This window comes from Rana temporaria, chromosome 10 (assembly GCF_905171775.1).
Source record: "Rana temporaria chromosome 10, aRanTem1.1, whole genome shotgun sequence".
NCBI classification, from domain to species: Eukaryota; Metazoa; Chordata; class Amphibia; order Anura; family Ranidae; genus Rana; species Rana temporaria.
Window position 1 is genome coordinate 101,378,982 of NC_053498.1, and position 6,663 is coordinate 101,385,644.

At 48.3% G+C, this 6,663-nt stretch overlaps 1 protein-coding gene across 1 annotated transcript in view; it reads right to left on the reverse strand.

Moving 5' to 3' along the window:
* INTS11 (integrator complex subunit 11) overlaps positions 1 to 6,654 on the reverse strand; it is a 40,869-nt gene extending 34,215 nt beyond the window's left edge. The window contains exon 1 of the mRNA XM_040325855.1: positions 6,550 to 6,654. The gene's annotated coding sequence lies outside the window, so the exon portion shown is untranslated. The remainder of the gene's footprint in view (positions 1 to 6,549) is intronic.
* Positions 6,655 to 6,663: the final 9 nt, after the last annotated feature.

A 6,663-nucleotide genomic window follows, 5' to 3' on the forward strand; every position in this document is an offset into this window, starting at 1 on the left:
CTTGGCATTCTCTTGATGAGCTTCAAGAGGTAGTCACCTGGCGCAGCACCCCAGCACTCTCCTTGGTCAAATAGCCCTTACACAGCCTGGAGGTGTGTTTGGGGTCATTGTCCTGTTGAAAAATAAATGATGGTCCAACTAAACGCAAACCGGATGGAATAGCATGCCGCTGCAAGATGCTGTGGTAGCCTTGCTGGTTCAGTATGCCTTCAATTTTGAATAAATCCCCAACAGTGTCACCAGCAAAGCACCCCCACACCATCACACCTCCTCCTCCCATGCTTCACAGTGGGAACCAGGCATGTAGAGTCATCCGTTCACCTTTTCTGCGTCGCACAAAGACACGGGGGTTGGAACCAAAGATCTCAAGTTTGGACTCATCAGACCAAAGCACAGATTTCCACTGGTCTAATGTCCATTCCTTGTGTTCTTTAGCCCAAACAAGTCTCTTCTGCTTGTTGCCTTTCTTTAGCAGTGGTTTCCTAGCAGATATTCTACCATGAAGGCCGGATTCACACAGTCTCCTCTTACCAGTTCTAGAGATGTGTCTGCTGCAAAAGGTGGCTACTTTGAAGAACCTAGAATGTGAAATATATTTTCAGTTGTTTCACACTTATTTGTTATGTATAATTCCACATGTGTTAATTCATAGTTTTGATGCCTTCAGTGTGAATCTACAATTTCCATGGTCATGAAAATAAAGAAAACTCTTTGAATGAGAAGGTGTGTCCAAACTTTTGGTCTGTAATATAAAAAAAAATAAAAAAAAAATTATATATATATATATATAGCAATGAAAACAGACCAGGGAAGCACCATTAGAATTGCTGGTTGTCTTGTCATAGCAACATCCACCACAAGATGGTGCCAGATCACAGAAAGAAAGCATAGGCCTGCAGAAGGCTGCAAAGCCGCGGCCCGATCGCTGGCGCCCGGAGTTCGTCAAACCCTGGAATAGCCTCAGATGATACACAGAGATTTGGTAAAAATAAAAATGATGCATCTGTGAGGAGTACAGAGGAGGGAGTGGAGAGCTGCAGTTACAGCTCTTATACACTGTGTGAGAGCTGATCAGAGGAAAGGAACACATCCCCTTCACATAGGCAGAAGAATGAAGGAACATGCAGAGCTGTATTTTGAATAGACACCCTCTGTGCTCCCCTCCCTCCCCCGTCACAAATTTTATCTCATGTGTTGGGAAAACTTTTCAGACGCCACTCATGCTTAGGGCTGCTGTTAGAAATCATGGGGCCCCATACGACCTATCTGACTACCTCTCCTAGTCGAAAGTGACTGAGAACATAGATTTATCAGCCCCTTTCCTGCAACCCCAGCTGCATAGATGAATGAATATGCATTAGCGATGAATGGACACAGGAGTGTTTGATACTGATCACTCACTGTGTTCATTCAGGAAAGGAAGGGGCAAGAAAATTATATTTACAGGACCCTTCCTCCACTCTCCATCCGTGCTGGTGGGAGAGGAAGGAAGCCAGCAATGCTGCAGGGGAAAGGGGGCCTGGACAAATGGAAGCTGTGCATGTGCTAGAACCAATCCCCCTGCAGTGCAGCTGGAGGGAGAAAAAGGAGGAGAAGCCGGAAGCTCTGCAGGTGATGGTAGAAGAGGATTGTTGTCTGCAATAAGACAGTACAGCCAGCTCTCTTGGTAAGCAGGTGTCTGGGCCCCTCTTTTGAATTGATGGGCCCAGTACAGGAGGACTGGCTGTACTGCCTTAACAGCCCTGCTCATGCTGATAACAGTAGAACAAAGCACCAGAGAGAAACAAGTAAACACTACAGATATATGTGCTCTTTTCAGATTTTATGTCTGGGGTTTACAACCACTTTAAAAGCGGAATTCCACCCTAAAATGGAACTTTTTTTTGGAATCCCCCCCTCTGGTGTCACATTTGGTACCTTTCAGGGGGGAGGAGGGAGCAGATACCACTTCTGGCACCTACCTCGCCCCCCTCCCCACTGTCTTCTGGGAGACACACAGGTCCCAGAAGACAGCAAGGACCAGTGGAATCATGCAGCGTGACTTGCGCATGCGCAGTAGGGAATCAGGAAGTGAAGCCTTGAGGCTTCACTTCCTGATTTCCTTACCGAAGATGGCGGTGGCAGCAACCGATGGCTTCGGGTGCCAACATCGCGGGAGCACCCAGGACAGGCAAGTGTCCATATATTAAAAATCAGCAGCTGCAATATTTGTAGCTGCCGACTTTTAATATTCTTTTTTCCGGCGGACCTCCGCTTTAAGTCTAGGGGGTTCCTGAAGAGGCTGTATTACTCAACCCACTCCAGCAGGCTCTGGCTCTCCCCCTGAACCTCCAGTCTGTGCATCATATACAGCACAGGGCTATGAATTCTGTATAGTACATAGCAGGGCAAGCATGGCCAGAAGCATCTTACAGAGGGGGCTGTGGTGGATCACTTGTACGGATTGAGGGACGCTGCTGGAGCAGGGAGTCATATGTAATACAGCCTTTTCTGCAACCCCGTAGATTAAATGAGCATTTAGCCCTTACAGTGTGATGGGTTACTGCAAAGATTTTTTTTTTTGTGCAGAATTGGGCTTTAAGGGCCATATTGGAAGGGTGATTCTGTAGCAGCGATTATTGGCCGCTACAATTCCCCAATGCCTGCAATCTGTAGTAAATGGTTTAGTCCTAGCCACCGGCAATTTGTCAAGAAGTACTTTGTTGATTGAAAATCAGCATGATGTTTCTGATCGCTTCCCTTCAGTGATTTGTAGCTAGGCTCTAGAAGTGAAGGATCAGTGCTGGTGATCTGGTCACCAACATACAATGCCGCTCCAACTCAATTGGCCAGGTTAAGCAGGGAACTGGACAAATTTCGATCCATGTATGGGCAGGCTCAACCTATCAACTTCTGTACGCACTCAATTGAGTCGTTTTGTAAATTCATGTTGGGTTCACACTACTGTGTGGAGCGGCTCGCAGCAGGGTTCCGGTGCATCCCTATTCAGCGTTTTTAGTTCAGTTTTCGGTCCAATTGTTCGCTGAATTCAGACCTGAAACGCACCAGCTGACGCACAGGACTTGTGTGCAATTTGCTCTGGAGATGTGTGAACCGGCTTTCTTTGAGAGCCAGCCACAATCTCCTGACATGTGAATTGGATGTGGGGAAATCCGCATCAGATTTTCAATACTGTGAATCCAGGGGACGAAAGTATGAGTTTTTTTACCTTCTTTTTTCATTAAAATAATAAACTCGTTATTACTTCCCTGCTCTGTGCAATGGGTTTCGCACAGATCCTCCTCTTCTGGGTTCCCCGGCCCGAGCTCCTAGCTCCTCCTTGGTGAGTGCCATAGTAAGCTGCTTTCTATGGGAGCACTCGCGCCAACTCGCTCCAGAGGCACCCTGTTGGTATCTATGGACGCAGACCAGGCAGCTTGACTCCGCCTCCCGCTTCCTGGTAACAACATTTGACTAACAGCAATGCCATCCAAGAGTACCCACTGCTATCAATCTGCTTAGTGAGGAGGGAGACATTGGTGAGAGCTGCTGCTCTTGTGCGCATCACAGGATCGGGCGCAGGTAAGCATCAGGGGGGCTGGGGGGATCCCGTAGCACAGAAGATTTTTTCCCTTAATGCATTAAGGGGAAAAAAAAAAAAAAAATCACCTTTCAGGCTTTAGGACCATGTAAGGTAACTCCAAGACTTCAAAACCACTTAAAGTTAAATGCACTGTAGTGTGCTGCAATACAGATACATTGTCTTAGTGCACTGGGGTGTCATTCAAAATAAATGGTCATCGAAATGCAAGTTACATGTGTTCCCAAGAAAGTGGAAGTGTGAATCCGGCCATAACAACCCCACCCCAGCAGCACATCCCATTCCCTATTCAGTGCTAGCAGTAAGGCTGGGTTCACACTACTACACTACTTTCATCCTACTTTGCTCTGTGTTCAATGTTTCCCTATGAGAGCGTCTTGTAGCGTCCTACACAAGTCGGTCCGACTTTGAAAATGCTCCCTGTACTACTTTTGGTCCTACATTGATCCTACTTCAGGCCCATTGAATATCATTGAAGTCGGACCAAAGTAGTATCCTGTTCATGAAAGTAGGACCAATGTAGGATAAATGTAGGACCAATGTAGCAGAGCAAAGTAGGATGAAAGTAGTGTAGTAGTGTGAACCCAGCCTTAAGAAGGTTCTCGCTACCTCTAGATATGGAAATACATGCGACAGCTCTTGAGCTTGGTGATTGGCCCAGCCTTGTCACATCTGATCTCCAAACTGAGCAACTTAGGAGTTTACTTTTCATTACTCACATCAGTTGAAAGGAACAACATGGAAGCAAAGGAAAGACAACTATGGACCTGTGGTGGTCAACTTACTTGATATAAGGCATCAAGCCTGGCCCCCAACATTGCTAAAGGGCCACACATAACATTCAGTATAAGAAATGCAACAGAAAGCTTTTCTGCAGTGTTCCATCAGAATCGGCGACCCATCAGAATAGGTAACGGAAGTGACTTTTCGTCACAACACTGCAATGGCAATCTTGCACCCAGCACCATAGTAAGCCTGCAGTCAGAATGCGGCAGCAGACATCTTTTTACACCAAGTCTTGCATTTCACACTTATTTTTACCAGTAAACTCTGCTTATATAGTGAAATACAGTATTTCAAAGTCCGTGACATCTTTTTGATGTTGATTTCTAAAAGCAGTGGTAAGTCTGTTGATCACACAGGTTTGCTAATCTGACAGAACACTGCTGCTTTTACAATTCAATATCAAAACAGTCTGATGGATTTCAAAATACTGTATTTTACTACAAAGATGGCTGTCGCAGTTTAGTGACGCAACGTCACTTCTATTACCTAATCTGCCGGGTTGCGATTCTGACACAACACTGGCATGCTCCCAGTCGCAATCACAGTCTGCCAAGGTTCTGTCAAAAGAGCCAACTGGTCAAAATCTCCAATTCCGTCATTTCCACTTTCTCTCCAGCAGCCATACTTGCAGATTTCGATGCTTTCACACGACAGCGGCAGCATATACAGTAGGGTACATGAGGAGTTGGCCGTTTTGATAAAACAGCTAAGCAGTAAAAAAGTTGTCGCCACCTTGTTGTTGGTTAGTAGTAGGCAGACTAACAATGCTCACTCATATAGTCTACTGTAATCTACTGGTGTTCTGTGAAAACAGGCAAATCATTGAAATCTGCAGTTACTGCTGCTCAGAAAAAAGCGTAAGTGACGTAAGTGGAGATTTTGACAGAACACTGGCACGCTCCAAGAGAGATGGCCCCGCCGGCAGAGCTCCAAGAGAGACGGCCCCCAGCCCCGCCGGCAGAGCTCCAAGAGAGACGGCCCCCAGCCCCGCCGGCAGAGCTCCAAGAGAGACGGCCCCCAGCCCCGCCGGCAGAGCTCCAAGAGAGACGGCCCCCAGCCCCGCCGGCAGAGCTCCAAGAGAGACGGCCCCCAGCCCCGCCGGCAGAGCTCCAAGAGAGACGGCCCCAGCCCCGCCGGCAGAGCTCAAGAGAGACGGCCCCAGCCCCGCCGGCAGAGCTCAAGAGAGACCATACATAAACTATACTTTGTTAAAGACTAGGGACATCTTTCTAGAGACAGATTACAGAAGACTCACTTATTTTGGGCACATTCTTCACACAATTGCAGAGCGGCACCATATTTAGGAGCCATTTAAATGAATAGCATCCTAAATGTGCATTGTGTGATTGGTCAGTCACACCTGGGCGTTTTGAAATCACTGGGAAAATCATGGCGATTCTACTCATGATTCAGTTCAATGTAGCCTAAGAGATTTACAAATGAGAGCTTCCATATCAGTCCTCTGTACAGCCCCCTTACATATTACTTGTCATATTTCTCTCAGAAAGATCCAATATAAATACTCAGCAAGAGAACAGGCTATGTGTGAGCGGGGAGCACAGACTGTGTCTAGGGGCCCTGAGGGCCACATGTGTGTGGGGGGGAGCACAGACTGTGTGTAGGGGCCCTGAGGGCCACACATGTGTGTGGGGGGGGGCACAGACTGTGTGTAGGGGCCCTGAGGGCCACATAGGTGTGGGGGGAGCACAGACTGTGTGTAGGGGCCCTGAGGGCCACATGTGTGTGGGGGGGGGGCACAGACTGTGTGTAGGAGCCCTGAGGACCACACATGTGTGTGGGGGGGGGGGGGCACAGACTGTGTGTAGGGGCCCTGAGGGCCACACATGTGTGTGGGGGGGGGGCACAGACTGTGTGTAGGAGCCCTGAGGACCACATGTGTGTGGGGGGGGGAGCACAGACTGTGTGTAGGGGCCCTGAGGGCCACATGTGTGTGGGGGGGGAGCACAGACTGTGTGTAGGGGCCCTGAGGGCCACATGTGTGTGGGGGGAGCACAGACTGTGTGCAGGGGCCCTGAGGGCCACATGTAGTACGCACTTTTGGGAAGGGGACATTTTAGTGACCCTATTGGTATCCATTCACAAGCAATGCATACGGAAACTCACACATAAATCTCCAAATCCTATGACTGGCTCTGGAAACCAGCAGAACATCCAACTCTTACCTCTCCATCACCATCACTTCCCTACACAGGGCAGCGCCATGACACCGGCTACGTCAACAGGTCACATGGCCAGCAGCCCGCCTCCTACAATCGGACCGGCCAATTCGTGTTCAT